Genomic DNA, 17,496 nt, shown 5'->3' with positions numbered 1-17,496 from the left:
TTTTGTTGTAAAGTTTCTTTTGGGACATGAGTTTGGATCTATCAGTTGAGCATCTGACCCTTGATTTCAGCTCAGGTCATGATCCCAAGGTCATGAAATCGAGCCCCCTGTTGGCTCTATGGTCAGTCTGAGGTACAGAATCTACTTAAGTTTCTCTTTCCCTCTCTGTCTGCCCCTTATCCCACTCTTGCATGCTCTATAAATAAATAAATAAATAAAATATAGAAAAGATTATTACACTCTTGTAGTTTTTTGTTTCTTTTGCTTTTTTGTTTACATTGATGAGGCCAACATTTATAGAGCAGGATGTAAAAACCACTATTTTAATTAGAGAATCTTCTGTGGCTTTTTTGTTCGTATCCTTAGGAAAGAAGGATGATGGTCCTTAAGTACCAGTAAATTCCCTTCTTTTTTTTTTTTTTTTTTTTTTTTTTTTTTTTTTTTTTCTCATTTTATTTATTTTTTCAGCGTAACAGTATTCATTCTTTTTGCGCAACACCCAGTGCTCCATGCAAAACGTGCCCTCCCCATTACCCACCACCTGTTCCCCCAACCTCCCACCCCTGACCCTTCAAAACCCTCAGGTTGCCCCAACCTCCCACCCCTGACCCTTCAAAACCCTCAGGTTGTTTTTCAGAGTCCATAGTCTCTTATGGTTCGCTTCCCCTCCCCAATGTCCATAGCCCGCTCCCCCTCCCCCAATCCCACCTCCCCGCAGCAACCCCCAGTTTGTTTTGTGAGATTAAGAGTCATTTATGGTTTGTCTCCCTCCCAATCCCATCTTGTTTCATTTATTCTTCTCCTATCTCCTACCCCCCCATGTTGCTTCTCCATGTCCTCATATCAGGGAGATCATATGATAGTTGTCTTTCTCCGATTGACTTATTTCACTAAGCATGATACGCTCTAGTTCCATCCACGTCGTCGCAAATGGCAAGATTTCATTTCTTTTGATGGCTGCATAGTATTCCATTGTGTATATATACCACATCTTCTTTATCCATTCATCTGTTGATGGACATCTAGGTTCTTTCCATAGTCTGGCTATTGTAGACATTGCTGCTATAAACATTCGGGTACACGTGCCCCTTCGGATCACTATGTTTGTATCTTTAGGGTAAATACCCAGTAGTGCAATTGCTGGGTCATAGGGTAGTTCTATTTTCAACATTTTGAGGAACCTCCATGCTGTTTTCCAGAGTGGTTGCACCAGCTTGCATTCCCACCAACAGTGGAGGAGGGTTCCCCTTTCTCCACATCCTCGCCAGCATCTGTCATTTCCTGACTTGTTCATTTTAGCCATTCTGACTGGTGTGAGGTGATATCTCATTGTGGTTTTGATTTGTATTTCCCTGATGGCGAGTGACGTGGAGCATTTTTTCATGTGTCTGTTGGCCATCTGGATGTCTTCTTTGCAGAAATGTCTGTTCATGTCCTCTGCCCATTTCTTGATTGGATTGTTTGTTCTTTGGGTGTTGAGTTTGCTAAGTTCCTTATAGATTTTGGATACTAGCCCTTTATCTGATATGTCGTTTGCAAATATCTTCTCCCATTCTGTCAGTTGTCTTTTGGTTTTGTTAACTGTTTCCTTTGCTGTGCAAAAGCTTTTGATCTTGATGAAATCCCAACAGTTCATTTTTGCCCTTGCTTCCCTTGCCTTTGCCGTTCAACATAGTACTAGAAGTCCTAGCCTCAGCAATCAGGCAACAAAAAGAAATTAAAGGCATCCAAATTGGTAAAGAAGAAGTCAAACTATCACTCTTCGCAGATGATATGATACTATATGTGGAAAACCCAAAAGACTCCACTCCAAAACTGCTAGAACTTGTTCAGGAATTCAGTAAAGTGTCAGGATATAAAATCAATGCACAGAAATCAGTTGCATTTCTGTACACCAACAACAAGACTGAAGAAAGAGAAATTAAGGAGTCAATCCCATTTACAATTGTACCCAAAACTATAAGATACCTAGGAATAAACCTAACCAAAGAGACTAAGAATCTATACACAGAAAATTATAAAGTACTCATGAAAGAAATTGAGGAAGACACAAAAAAATGGAAAAATGTTCCATGCTCCTGGATTGGAAGAATAAATATTGTGAAAATGTCTATGCTACCTAAAGCAATCTACACATTTAATGCAATCCCTATCAAAATACCATCCATTTTTTTCAAAGAAATGGAACAAATAATCCTCAAATTTATATGGAACCAGAAAAGACCTCGAATAGCCAAAGGAATATTGAAGAACAAAGCCAAAGTTGGTGGCATTACAATTCCGGACTTCAAGCTCTATTACAAAGCTGTCATCATCAAGACAGCATGGTACTGGCACAAAAACAGACACATAGATCAGTGGAACAGAATAGAGAGCCCAGAAATCGACCCTCAACTCTATGGTCAACTAATCTTCGACAAAGCAGGAAAGAATGTCCAATGGAAAAAAGACAGCCTCTTCAATAAATGGTGCTGGGAAAATTGGACAGCCACATGCAGAAAAATGAAATTGGACCACTTCCTTACACCACACACAAAAATAGACTCCAAATGGATGAAGGACCTCAATGTGAGAAAGGAATCCATCAAAATCCTTGAGGAGAATGCAGGCAGCAACCTCTTCGACCTCAGCCGTAGCAACATCTTCCTAGGAACAACGGCAAAGTAAATTCCCTTCTGATGGAAATTTTGACATTTATACCCCAGTCTCACCTCAGTATTTTGAAAAACACTGAAGATACCTATTTCTGCCCCCAAAGAACTTGAAGCAGGTAGAGCTGTCCCACAACTTTTGCATGGATTACATTTCTAATCAAAAATGTTTACATGATATAGATGCTCACTTCCCTTCTGGGAGAGCAGGAAGAGCCATTTCTAAGAAGTGGGTCTGAATCAGAATCTCAGCTGCAGAATAACACCTAAATACTACTTTTAGGACATGGTCATAAGGCTCTAAGTTCTCGAAGGCAGGGGAAAATGGAAGCAAGAACATTAACATATTTCAGTTCTGTACCTACCTTGCATTCCTTCTGTGTCCTTAGAGGGATCACTTACCTTCTTATTTGTAAAATAAAGATGATAAGATTACCTCTTCCATAGTTCACAGACTTGTGTCTGTAAATCAGAAGGGAGGGTCTGTAAAACATCTCCATAAGAAGTTATCACTTTTAAGTCAACGAATGTAATTTTTTTCTTGAGGAGTTTCCCCTGAATATGGTTGGGGACACATAGCAAATATTGGGATAAGACCTCTGTGCACTAGTAAATGAATAAAGTATCACCAAACAGGTTCAGCATGTAGACTAAGGTCTCTACAATGGTGACATGTGGAATTATATTGGGATTTCAATAGCTAGTGCATGGGGATGTGGAGAGAATTATAGAGACACAGAGCTTTCTGGAAATTTCCCCTGGAGAACATTTCTAGCACGTCATCCCACTTTCCCAGGATGGAGGCAATTAAACTGCCTGTGGAGGCCATGCTGGTTATTTCATTGAACACACATGTTTATGTATTACTTGTCATTTCTTGTGATTTTTGTCAGTTTATAATTAAGTATAATTTCTGTACATTAGTATCCACAATCCCAGCTGATATTCGTAAGATTTTGTCAAATTTATATCCAGTAAGCTCCATCACCTAAGAAACTTCATGTGAACTTCTTCTGACAAACCCATTCTCTCACCCACTGTCCCTGACAACCAATACACTGTTTTGCCCAAATAAATTTGCCTTTTCAACAGTGTCCTTAAGTGTGATCCTAGAATACGTACTCAGAGTCGATAATCTTTCATTTATCATTTGAGGCCTGTCCATATTATTTCCTGTGTCAGAGTGGAGTATTTTTTACTGTCTGTTCATTACCAATTGCTTACCTTATTCTCAGTTGAAGAATATTTGTCGATTCTAGTGTTTGGGGATTACAAATAAAGCTGATCTAAACATTTGCCTAAAGGCTGCTTCCTGGTTGCCCTCATGGCTTATGATCAGCCTACAGTGGTGTGTAAGCCCTTACATTACAACATTGCTCTGGCACCAGCAAATGTGTGGAGACGTGGCAATCAGATGTTAAGTATGGGGCTTCCTTGAATCTGCCACCCACATTGGATTCAACTTCTGTCTTTCCTTCTGCCATTCCAATGTGGTCCATCACTTTTTCTGGGATATCCCCCCAATCCTGGCTTTTTTCTGTTCTGATGTCTATATAAAGGAGACTGTGCTCTTTATCTTTGTAGATTTCAATGTCTGTTTTGCCCTTATAGCTATCTTGACCTCCTGTCTGTCTATCTTCATTGCCATCCTAAGTGTGTGTTCAACACAAGGACAGTTACTTTGCTGATTTCACATGGCTCACTCATAAGACTGCATATCTTCTGCATGGTGAGCTGGGCTGAAATGTTCAAGATGGACTTACATTTCTAACTGTTGTCTCAGGTTACTCTCTACCTCTTCTCTACAAGTTCTTTCATCTTCCAGAGGATGGACCAGATTTCTTACATAATATTTTCAATATGAAAGTACAATTGAATGGTTTCATGAAGTCTAGATGTTTAAATTTCACAACATTTTTTTCTGTCACATTATACTAATCAATGATGTCAAAGGGCTGGCTCAGATTCAAGTATGAATTAAGCATGAAGAATGACTCCACCTCTCAAGGAAAAAAGCTGCAAAGAATTTGTACCCATAGTTAATCTAGCATAATTAGAAATCAGGTTAAACTGCTGTAACTAAGAAAGCCAAAATATAGTGGCTAAAATAAGACAGCAATTTATTCTCAAATAGTGGAAGTTAATGCACTTCTGTAAGAAATATCTGTATAACTGGTGTGTCTTTTTTTTAAAAAGATTTTATTTATTTATTTGACAGAGAGAGATCACAATTAGATAGAGAGGCAGGCAGAGAGAGAGAGATAGAAGGAATCAGGCTCCCTGCTGAGCAGAGAGCCCGATGCGGGACTCGATCCCAGGACCCCGAGGTCATGACCTGAGCCGAAGGCAGTGGCTTAACCCACTGAGCCACCCAGGTGCCCAATAACTGGTGTGTCTTGATCATTCTGGGACCAGGTTCAGTTCACAAAGTCTCTCCCTACCATCTCTTGCAGTGTTAAAAGTCTGTCCTCATCATAACTATTCTATCTGGAGGAGAGAAGAAAGAGATGAGTGAAGGATAAATAATTTCTTTTCAAGAAAGTGATAACAACAGCTGCATGCATTACTTCTGAGTACATTTCATTGACAAGAATTCATTAATAAGGCTACAAAAAACAATCACATAAACCAACTTCAAAATTTTATCCCTAGCTGCAAGGCAGTGTGCTTACCTGAAATCTCAATACTCTGGAAAAAGAAGTAATGTTTTCTGAGGAAAGTCAGGATACTCCCACACAGTTAGTAACTGAATCTGAACTTCCAAGACCAGGTGCCTTTTCAATACAAGGTCAGAGAGATGAGTAACCAGTGGAGGTGGATGGGGTCCTAGAAACCAAGTGATGAGAAATGTACCAAAAGGGAATGGATGTGTCAGAACTGCTAGTAGGTTAAGAAATATCAAGACTAAGAACTGGTGATAGGCCACAGTGATAGAAAATTGGTGGGTGACTTTGAGTGGTTTTGGTTAGATGGTAGGGGCACAAATCTCATTAAATATATAGTATACAATCTAGCCCATGATTATTCCTTCCTTTACATAGTTTCTAAGTATTTTCCCAATGTGCACAGTGAAGTAAATGTATGTTGTCTTTTCCCAAAGCAGCTAGGGAGATAGGGCTTTGAGGCTTTCAACTTTGAGAAGAGAAATAGAGCCTAACAACATGAAGGGAAGCCAAGGTTTCAGGAGATACTGATAAGGGATGTTTTGACAACAGATGATGCTTCATGAACCTGAGCATCAGTTATAGCAAATGTCTACTTTGCAGCAAGTCATTGTTCTTGGCTTCATATCCCCTCCATTTTGTCTGAGTACAAGATTATTGTAACTAGTTCTTTGGAAGAATGAAGGAGGAAATCACCTTGGGGAACTAGTTCTTTGGAAGAATGAAGGAGGAAATCACCTTGGGGAAAAGCAGTATACAGAGAGGAAAAGAAAAGGCACTGTAGGAGGTGTGGTGTTTGAAGTGGTGAACAAGTGAGACTAAGACAGGGATTTGGAACACGAACTAAGGGACAAAAAGAAACACACACACACACACATAGTTTCTATTCAAAGACACCTCAAAACCATTTAGGAAGGTACTCAGCCTCCTGTAGGTAGTTATTATTTAATTTACCTGTTAAAGGAAAGAAGGCTAGAGGATTTGGTTTCTTTTTAGTTACAAATGAGAAGTTTGATGGGCTCTTTGGAGAAAGAGCTCATTGCTGGGTTGGGACAGGAATAGCACAGGAAGAGCCTGGAGCATCTTGTAAGATCAGAAAGTAAGGAGGAGCTCAGAAAACAATAGGGTTGGGTATATCAAAAGGAAACAAGAGTAAAACTGAAAGTGTTCCTAATGGCTAAAGATGGAACAATTTGAACAATAAAGTAAATAACATGGACCACATTGTATCCCAAAATATAAAGCAGATAGATATAAGTCCATGCTGATGAGTAAGAAACTAAGTAAATAAATAAATTTTCTTTGTTTTGTTTTGTTTTTGTTTTTGTTTTTGTTTTTGTTTTTGTTTGTTTATTTACAGCATAACAGTGTTCATTGTTTTGACATCACACCCAGTGCTCAGTACGTGCCCTCCCTATTAACCACCACCTTGTTCCTCAACCTCCCACCCCCCCCCCCCCCCCCCGCCCCTTCAAAACCCTCTGGTTGTTTTTCAGAGTCCATAGTCTCTCATGGTTCATCTTCCCTTCCAGTTTCCCTCAACTCCCTCTCCTCTCCATATCCCCATGTCCTCCATGTTCTTTGTTATGCTCCACAAATAAGTGAGACCATATGATACTTGACTCTCTCTGCTTGACTTATTTCGCTCAGCATAATCTCTTCCAGTCCCATCCATGTTGCTACAAAAGTTGGGTATTCATCGTTTCTGATGGAGGCATAATACTCCATTGTGTATATGTACACATATGTAGTATTCTGTTGTCTGGATATACCACCATTTATTTATCCTTTCATCTACTAAAGAACATCTTGGCTGCTTCCGAGTTTTGGCAATTATGAATAAATATGAAAATAAACTGCTGCTTGAACATCTATGTGCAAATTTTTGTGTGGATAGAAGTTTGAAATTCTTTGGGTGAATATTAAGGAATGCAGTTGTTGGATTAGATGGTAACTGTATGTTTAGTCTTGTAAGGAACTGTCAAACTGTCCTCCAAAGTACCCACATCATTTTGCATTCCCATCATTGATGTTTGAGTGTTCTTATTGTTCCACATCTTGCCATCATTTCATGGTGTCAGTGTTTTGGATTTTGAACATTTTAATAGATTTGTAGTGATATCTCATTGTTGTTTGAATTTGCATTTCCCTGATAACTTATTATGGAGCATATTTTCATATGCTTTTTTGCCATCTCTCTATCTTCTTTGATGAGGGGTCTCTTTTTTTATTTTTTTTCCAATTTTTTTTATTTGTTTATTTACAGCATAACAGTGTTCATTGTTTTGACATCACACCCAGTGCTCCATGCAGTACGTGCCATCCCTATTACCCACCACCTGGCTCCTCAAGCTCCCACCTCCCTGCCCCTTCAAAACCCTCTGGTTGTTTTTCAGAGTCCATAGTCTCTCATGGTTCATCTCCCCTTCCAGTTTCCCTCAACTCCCTCTCCTCTCCATCTCCCCATGTCCTCCATGTTATTTGTTATGCTCCACAAATAAGTGAGACCATATGATACTTGACTCTCTCTGCTTGACTTATTTCGCTCAGCATTATCTCTTCCAGTCCCGTCCATGTTGCTACAAAAGGTGGGTACTCATCCTTTCTGATGGAGGCATAATACTCCATTGTGTATATGCACCACATCTTCCTTATCCATTCATCCGTTGAAGGGCATCTTGGTTCTTTCCACAGTTTGGCGACTGTAGCCATTGCTGCAATAAATATTGGGGTACAGATGGCCCTTCTTTTCACTACATCTGTATCTTTGGGGTAAATACCCAGCAGTGCAATTGCAGGGTCATAGGGAAGCTCTATTCTTAATTTCTTCAGGAATCTCCACACTGTTCTCCAAAGTGGCTGCACTAACTTGCATTCCCACCAACAGTGGAAGAGGGTTCCCCTTTCTCCACATCCTCTCCAACACACGTTGTTTCCTGTCTTGCTAATTTTGGCCATTCTAACTGGTGTCAGGTGGTATCTCAATGTGGTTTTAATTTGAATCTCCCTGATGGCTAGTGATGATGAACATTTTTTCATGTGTCTGATAGCCATTTGTATGAGCATGACCCTCTTAGGACATTCAAGCACAGGTTTGCAAGTCTTGAGAAGTTGAATGTTTCTAAAATTATGGAGATAGACAAGGAACATGTGTACAAATTCCTTTGGATAGCTTTACTATAAAATTGAGATCATCTAAAAGTCAAATTAAATACATAATGATTAGTAATCATTAGTAATAGCAATTAATAATAATTAATAGTAATTAGTAATAATTAGTAATACATAATATAGGAGTATGTTGAAGTAGGTTATGTTTATTGCTGTAAAGTATTGTCATGCTTACATTAACTTTCTGGAGAGAGGGAGAGAGAGGGAGAGACTGAGTGTTTGAGTGTAAGAGAGGGGAGGGGCAGAGAGAAAGAGACAGAGAGGGAATCTCAAGGAGGCTCCATGTCCATTGTGGAGCCCAATGCGGCGCTCCATCTTACAACACTGAAATCATGACTTGGGCCAAAATCGAGAGTTCGACACTTAACAGACTGAGCAACCCAGATGCCCCTGTCATGCTTGCATTTTCTAGGGATGTTTGGAATCATTGGAGTTTATTGAATAATCCTAATTTATGAAGGAATTTTGCAAACTGAATCAGGAAAATTTTTGCAGTCTCATGTTTTGTATTATTACACTTTACTAAGAAAAATGTATTTCATGTGTTGTTTTTCGTTTAATGAAAAATTTCTAATAAAGAAAAGTTAATAGTTTCATATGATCTGTTGATAGTGTAGTTTCCAAAAAGTTCTATGTCCAAAAGTGTGAAATGTAAATAACTGAACCAGGAAGAAATAGAAAACCTGAACAGGCCCATAACCAGTAAGGAGATTGAAACAGTCATCAAAAATCTCCAAACAAACAAAAGCCCAGGGCCAGACGCCTTCCCAGGGGAATTCTACCAAACATTTAAAGAAGAACTCATTCCTATTCTCCTGAAACTGTTCCAAAAAATAGAAATGGAAGGAAAACTTCCAAACTCATTCTATGAGGCCAGCATCACCTTGAACCCAAAACCAGACAAGGATCCCACCAAAAAAGAGAACTACAGACCAATATCCTTGATGAACACAGACGCAAAAATTCTCGCCAAAATACTAGCCAATAGGATTCAACAGTACATTAAAAGGATTATTCACCACGATCAAGTGGGATTTATTCCAGGGCTGCAGGGTTGGTTCAACATCCGCAAATCAATCAATGTGATAGAACACATTAATAAAAGAAAGAACAAGAACCATATGATACTCTCAATAGATGCTGAAAAAGCATTTGACAAAGTACAGCATCCCTTCCTGATCAAAACTCTTCAAAGTGTAGGGATAGAGGGCACATACCGCAATATTATCAAAGCCATCTATGAAAAACCCACCGCAAATATCATTCTCAATGGAGAAAAACTGAAAGCTTTTCCACTAAGGTCAGGAACATGGCAGGGATGTCCATTATCACCACTGCTATTCAACATAGTACTAGAAGTCCTAGCCTCAGCAATCAGACAACAAAAAGAAATTAAAGGCATCCAAATTGGTAAAGAAGAAGTCAAACTATCACTCTTCGCAGATGATATGATACTATATGTGGAAAACCCAAAAGACTCCACTCCGAAACTGCTAGAACTTGTACAGGAATTCAGTAAAGTGTCAGGATATAAAATCAATGCACAGAAATCAGTTGCATTTCTGTACACCAACAATAAGACTGAAGAAAGAGAAATTAAGGAGTCAATCCCATTCACAATTGTACCCAAAACTATAAGATACCTAGGAATAAACCTAACCAAAGAGACTAAGAATCTATACACAGAAAATTATAAAGTACTCATGAAAGAAATTGAGGAAGACACAAAAAAATGGAAAAATGTTCCATGCTCCTGGATTGGAAGAATAAATATTGTGAAAATGTCTATGCTACCTAAAGCAATCTACACATTTAATGCAATCCCTATCAAAATACCATCCATTTTTTTCAAAGAAATGGAACAAATAATCCTAAAATTTATATGGAACCAGAAAAGACCTCGAATAGCCAAAGGAATATTGAAGAACAAAGCCAAAGTTGGTGGCATCACAATTCCGGACTTCAAGCTCTATTACAAAGCTGTCATCATCAAGACAGCATGGTACTGGCACAAAAACAGACACATAGACCAGTGGAACAGAATAGAGAGCCCAGAAATCGACCCTCAACTCTATGGTCAACTAATCTTCGACAAAGCAGGAAAGAATGTCCAATGGAAAAAAGACAGCCTCTTCAATAAATGGTGCTGGGAAAATTGGACAGCCACATGCAGAAAAATGAAAGAATATTTTTTAAAAAGCCACATCTTCAGACAAAGATCCTACCAAAAAGGAGAATTTCAGACCAATATCACTGATGAATATGGATGCTAAGATTCTCAACAAGATCCTAGCAAACAGGATCCAACAGCACATTAAAAAGATTATCCACCATGACCAGGTGGGATTCATCCCTGGGTTACAAGGATGGTTCAACATTCGCAAATTAATCAATGTGATAGAACAAATCAATAAGAGAAGAGAGAAGAACCACATGGACCTCTCAATTGATGCAGAAAAAGCATTTGACAAAATCCAGCATCTGTTCCTGATAAAAACGCTACAAAGTATAGGGAACTTTCCTGAACTTCATAAAATCTATCTATGAAAGACCCACAGCAAATATCATCCGTAATGGGAAAAAGCTTGTAGCCTTCCCTTTGAGATCAGGAACACAACAAGGATGCCCACTCTCACCACTGTTGTTCAACATAGTATTAGAAGTCCTAGCAATGTGTCATTATATGGGCGCATTTAGGCCGTTCACATTGAGACTGATTATTGATAGATAGGTTGTGATTGACATCGTGTTACCTTTGAAGTCTGTCTGTCTGTAGATTGTCTCTATATTTCTGTTCAATGATATTCTTAAGAGTTTTTCTCATTTATAGGCCCCCAGTTAATATTTCCTGCAGGAAGATGTGGTCCATATACATGATGGAGTATTATGCCTCCATCAGAAAGGATGAACACCCAACTTTTGTAGCAACATGGACGGGTCTGGAAGAGATTATGCTGAGCGAAATAAGTCAAGCAGAGAGAGTCAAGTATCATATGGTCTCACTTATTTATGGAGCATAACAAAGAACATGGAGGACATGGGGAGATGGAGAGGAGAAGGTAGTTGTGGGAAACTGGAAGGGGAGATGAACCATGAGAGACTATGGACGCTGAAAAACAACCTGAGGGTTTTGAATGGGTGTGGGGTGGGAGGTTGGGGAATCAGGTGGAGGGTAATAGAGAGGGCACATATTGCATGGAGCACTGGGTGTGGTGCAAAAACAATGAGTACTGTTATGCTGAAAATAAATAAATTAATTTTAAAAAAATCCTAGCAATAGCAATCCGACAACAAAGAGAAATAAAAGGTATCCAAATCGGCAAGGGAGAAGTCAAACTCTCTCTCTTCACAGATGGCATGATTCTTTATATGGAAAACCCCAATGACTCCACCCCCAAACTACTAGAACTCATACAGCAATTCAGTAACGTGGCAGGATACAAAGTCAATGTACAGACATCAGTGGCTTTCTTATACACCAACAATGAAAATACAGAAAGGGAAATTAGAGAATCGATTCTATTTCCTATAGCACCAAGAACCATAAGATACCTGGGAATAAACCTAACCAAACAGGTAAAGGACCTATACTCAAGGAATGACAGAACACTCATGAAAGAAATTGAAGAAGACACAAAAAGATGGAAGACTGTTCCATGCTCTTGGATTGGAAGAATAAACATTGTTAAAATGTCTATACTGCCTAGAGCAATCTATACTTTTAATGCCATTCCGATCAAAATTCCACCAATATTTTCAAAGAGCTGGAGCAAATCCAGAAATTTGTATGGAATCAGAAGAGACCCCGAATTGCTAAGGAAATGTTGAAAAACAAAAACAAAACTGGCGGCATCACGTTACCCAATTTCAAGCTTTACTACAAAGCTGTGATCACCAAGACAGCATGGTACTGGCATAAAACCAGACACATAGACCAGTGGAACAGAGTGGAAAGCCCAAATATGGACCCTCAACTCTATGGTCAAATAATCTTCGACAAAACAGGAAAAAATATACAGTGGAAAAAAGACAGTCTCTTCAATAAATGGTGCTGGGAAAACTGGACAGCGATATGTAGAAGAATGAAACTCAACCATTCTCTTACACTGTACACAAAGATAAACTCGAAATGGATAAAAGACCTCAATGTGAGACAGGAATCCATCAGAATCCTAGAGGAGAACAATAGGCAAGAACCTCTTCGATATCAGCCACAGCAACTTCTTTCAAGATATGTCTCCAAAGGCCAAGGAAACAAAAGCGAAAATGAACTTTTGGGACTTCATCAAGATCAAAAGCTTCTGCACAGCAAAGGAAACAGTCCACAAAACAAAAGGCAACCCACGGAATGGGAGAAGATATTTGCAAATGACAGTACAGACAAAAGGTTGATATCCAGGATCTATAAAGAACTCCTCAAACTCAACACACACAAAACAGACAATCATATCAAAAAATGGGCAGAAGATATGAACAGACCTTCTCCAATGAAGACATACAAGTGGCTATCAGACACATGAAAAAATGTTCATCATCACTAGCCATCAGGGAGATTCAAATTAAAACCACATTGAGATACCACCTGACACCAGTTAGAATGGCCAAAATTAGCAAGACAGGAAACAACGTGTGCTGGAGAGGATGTGGAGAAAGGGGAACCCTCTTCCACTGTTGGTGGGAATGCAAGTTAGTGCAGCCACTTTGGAGAACAGTGTGGAGATTCCTGAAGAAATTAAGAATAGAGCTTCCCTATGACCCTGCAATAGCACTGCTGGGTATTTACCCCAAAGATACAGATATAGTGAAAAGAAGGGCCATTTGTACCCCAATGTTTATTGCAGCAATGGCCACGGTCGCCAAACTGTGGAAAGAACCAAGATGCCCTTCAGCGGATGAATGGATAAGGAAGATGTGGTCCATATACACGATGGAGTATTATGCCTCCATCAGAAAGGACGAATACCCAACTTTTGTAGCAACATGGACGGGACTGGAAGAAATTATGCTGAGCGAAATAAGTCAAGCAGAGAGAATCAAGTATCATATGGTCTCACTTATTTGTGGAGCATAACAAATAACATGGAGGACATGGGGAGATGGAGAGGAGAGGGAGTTGAGGGAAACTGGAAGGGGAGATGAACCATGAGAGACTATGGACTCTGAAAAACAACCAGAGGGTTATGAAGGGGCGGCGGGGGGGGGGGGGTGGGAGGTTGAGGAACCAGGTGGTGGGTAATAGGGATGGCACGTACTGCATGGAGCACTGGGTGTGATGTCAAAACAATGAACACTGTTATGCTGTAAATAAACAAATTTTAAAAATTATGTTTTTTTTAAATTTTTTTATTATGTTATGTTAGTCACCATACAGTACCCCAGTAGTTTTTGATGTAGTGTTCCATGATTCATTGTTGGTGTATAATATCCACTGCTTCATTTTGGACTCTTGAAAGTTTTTCAACTAGAGAAAAGAAAGTTAGAGATAAATTTATACTCCGATAATTAAGTTGATTATTTGAACTTTTTTATTACAAACTAACCAGACTGCATCCAACTTCTTGAACAAATTCCCCATTCCTGTGTTTATGTGCACATATGGGATTCTTGCATATGCTTCTATTCATGGGTTTGTGTATTCCATAGTTTACCTATAGGTTTGCATTGCCATATAGTAGAGTACATATGATATGTAATTAATAAGGTTCATTTTGAGCAGGGTCCCAAATTTCTTATGGTCTCTCTTTTTTTTTATTAATTAATTTATTTTTATTTGCTTATTTACAGCATAACAGTGTTCATTGTTTTGGCATCACACCCAGTGCTCCATGCAGTACGTGCCCTCACTATTACCCACCACCTGGTTCCTCAACCTCCCACCCCACCCCACCCCCTCCCGCCGCCCCTTCATAACCCTCTGGTTGTTTTTCAGAGTCCATAGTCTCTCATGGTTCATCTCCCCTTCCAGTTTCCCTCAACTCCCTCTCCTCTCCATCTCCCCATGTCCTCCATGTTATTTGTTATGCTCCACAAATAAGTGAGACCATATGATACTTGACTCTCTCTGCTTGACTTATTTTGCTCAGCATAATTTCTTCCAGTCCTGTCCATGTTGCTACAAAAGTTGGGTATTCGTCCTTTCTGATGGAGGCATAATACTCCATTGTGTCTTATGGTCTCTCTTGATCATCCTTGTTCAGATATCACATGTTTGGAATACTATTTCCTTTTTTAAAGGATGGACTTTGGAATAGGAAATGTTATCCCCCACCTCAGTAATTGAGGTGCAGTGTGGGCATTAAAATATCATGTGGTTCAGTCATATGTGGAATTCAGTAAACAAAACAAATGACCAAAGAAAACAAGTGACAAACAGACAACAGACTCTTAAATACAGAGAACTTGTGTTTGCCAGTTGGTGAGTTGGGTAGGGGGGTGGATGAAAGGAATTAAGGGGATTAAGAGGTCAAATATCCAGTTACAAAATAAATAAGTCATGGAGATGAAAAGTACAGCATAGGGAATATAGTCAGTAAGGTGGTAATAATGGTGTTTGTTGACAGATGGTGCCTATAACTACTGTGGTGAGCACTGAGTAATGTATGGAATTGTTGAACCATTATTTGTACACCTGAGCTAATATAACATATTATATTATAACTAATATAACACTAGATGTTAATTATACTTTGAATTACAAATGTGAGTCATTACATGTTGAAGATCTGAGAGGAATGAAAGTAGGTCACTGTGGATCCTACACTTTAAGAGGTAAATCCTAGAGACAATTTCACCTTCTCAACCACTTTCTTGAATGCAGTTTTGACCTCTTTGTTCCTCAGGCTATATACCAGGGGACTCAGCATGGGGATGACCATAGTGTAGAACATAGATATGATTTTGTCTGAGTCAATGGAATGGGTGGAGCTGGGCTGGGAGTACATGAAGATGACTGTCCCATAGAAGATGGACACCGTAGTGAGGTGAGAAGCACAGGTGGATAAAGCCTTCTGATATCCCTCAGCTGAGTGCATTTTCAAGATAGTAATAAAAATGAACAGGTAGGAAATCAAGATAATGAGGAGAGCAATAAGAATATTGAAACTTGCTACAACAACAAGAACCGGCTCACTGATATGTCTGTCAGAGCAAGAGAGAGCCATGACTGCGGGAACATCACAGAAAAAGTGATGGACTAGATTGGACATGCAGAAAGAGAGACTGAAAGTGTCCCGAATGTGGAGGGAGGCATTTAGGAAACCACAAACATAGGAGCCTATGGCAAGATGTGCACACACACCGGTTGTCATTATGGTGGTGTAATGTAGGGGTTTACACACGGCTGTGTAGCGGTCATAGGCCATTTGAAGCCAAAAGTAGGTTTTCTGCAGTGGCAAAGGCTACAAAAAAGAACATCTGAGCAGCACATGCATTGTAGGAGATGACCTTGTCTCCTACAAGTAACCCAGCCATGACCTTGGGAGTGACAGCTCTAGAATAACAAAAGTCCACCAAAGACAGGTTACTGAGGAAAAAGTACATGGGCATGTGGAGATTGGAGTCCAAGAGAATCAGCACCATCATCCCCAGGTTCCCAACCACATTGATGAGGTAAATGAGGGTGAACACAATAAAGAGGGGGATCTGCAGCTCTGGGGCATTGGTTAGTCCCAGCAGGAGGAATTCAGTCACTTCTGTGTTGTTTTCCATGGATGTTGTTGGGGAATCACAGGAAGCCCTGTAGCAATGAGAAATAATGGAACAGAGTAAAAAACAAAAAGGCAATTTACGTGTAATTCAAACAAATACCTGAAGAGAAAGAGAGAGACAGAGACAAAGAGAGAGGAGAAAGAAAGAGAAAAGAAAGAAAGTTGATAGATGTGCATTTTTTCATTATAGCAGTAATTCTTCAAAATTATTCAAATCTCTAGTATGAACTTGACAAAGAAATTTAATGAATGAAATAATTACCTATATAGTTATACACTGATGAAACTAAAGGATCTTTCTGGATCATTTCCCATCCTCTAAATTTTGTAAACTTGTAAACTGAGATGTGGAAAAAGGAATGTCTTGATCAAGATGGCAGGTCTGGAATCAAATATACCTGTCATTTCAGTTCCATAAGCTTGTAAATTTTGATACTTTTATGTTGTTTGTGTCCAAGAACTGTTCTACACAATATGTATGTATCTATTTTCTCAAAAAAAAAAAAACCCCACGAGACTGAATAGTAGTTAAGCCCATTTAAGTTATGAGGCACAGAGATTGATTAATATATCTAATTTATAAAATTATTACTGCCAAAACCAAGTTTTATACCCAAATATTTGTTCTTTAGTCCACTGGTTTTAATTTTTAAAACACTGAACTTACTTGGAATACTGCATCAAAAACCAATGATATGTTTTATGCTGACTAACATAACACAATAAACAAATGAAACATATATACTATGGAGTATTATGCCTCCATCAGAAAAGATGAATACCCAACTTTTGTATCAATGTGGTCAGGACTAGAAGAGTTTATGCTGAGTGAAATAAGTCAAGCAGAGAGAGTCAATTATATGGTTTTGCTTATTTGTGGAGCATAAAAAATAACACGGAGGACAAGGGGAGATGGAGAGGAGAAGGGAGTTGGGGGAAATTGGAGGGGGAGAGGAACCATGTGAGACTGTGGACTCTGAAAAACAATCTGAGGGTTTTGGAGGGGCAGGAGGTGGGATGTTGGGTGAGCCTGGTGGTGGGTATTTTGGAAGACACGTATTGCATGGAACACTGGGTTTGGTGCATAAGCAATGAATTCTGGAACACTGAAAAGAAATTTAAAAAATAAATAAAAATTTAAAAAAATGCAACAGGTCTCTGTAATATAAATAAAAATAAATAAATAAATAAATAAATAAATAAACCACTGAGTTTAACTCAATTTACAGTTATTCATTGTCTCCAAGGTCCCAAAATCAGTGACCCAAAATCAGTTACTTAGGTAACTGAGGCATATAAGCAGAG

At 39.1% G+C, this 17,496-nt stretch overlaps 1 pseudogene; it reads right to left on the bottom strand.

Annotated features, from left to right (window-relative positions):
* Positions 1-15,246: 15,246 nt before the first annotated feature.
* LOC123949183 lies at positions 15,247-16,192 on the bottom strand (annotated as a pseudogene).
* Between the last annotated feature and the right edge of the window lie 1,304 nt (positions 16,193-17,496).

The sequence above is a fragment of the Meles meles genome, chromosome 8 (assembly GCF_922984935.1).
Source record: "Meles meles chromosome 8, mMelMel3.1 paternal haplotype, whole genome shotgun sequence".
Classification (NCBI taxonomy): Eukaryota; Metazoa; Chordata; class Mammalia; order Carnivora; family Mustelidae; genus Meles; species Meles meles.
Note: the sequence above shows the minus strand (reverse complement) of the source record. Positions and strands in the feature narration are given on the sequence as shown.